Here is a 409-nt window from a genome sequence, read left to right as displayed (position 1 = left end):
GATCGGGCCTCACCATTCGCGCCCCGCGGGCGGGGGGGGAACCGAGAGAGCCGCGCCAACCTTTCGAGTGTGGAGGGGGGAGAGGGAGGGTCCTGCACCCCCGCGGCGGTGGAACGCTCCGCGGGGAGGGGAGGGGCGCGGGACTATAAAGGGCGGGTCCGGGCCGTGCGGGGGGAGAAACCTGGCAGTCATGATGGTGAGGGGCACCGGCATCAGCGGGTGGTGACTGTGGGCAGGGCCCCGGCAGGAGCCCAGTGCTGGCCCTGCTCTTCCCTCAGCGCTGCTGAGCGGACCCAGGCCCTGCTGGCAGGGCCCAGTCAGCGCCTGCCATGGCTGCCCTGGCCCCTCATGGGACCCTGGTGCCACAACGGTGCCCTGAGAGCAGCCTGGGGACCCTGGAGGCTCCTTT

Source organism: Dromaius novaehollandiae, chromosome 22 (assembly GCF_036370855.1).
Source record: "Dromaius novaehollandiae isolate bDroNov1 chromosome 22, bDroNov1.hap1, whole genome shotgun sequence".
NCBI classification, from domain to species: Eukaryota; Metazoa; Chordata; class Aves; order Casuariiformes; family Dromaiidae; genus Dromaius; species Dromaius novaehollandiae.
The sequence above is the reverse complement of the archived record's forward strand: the minus strand, read 5'-3'. Positions refer to the sequence as shown.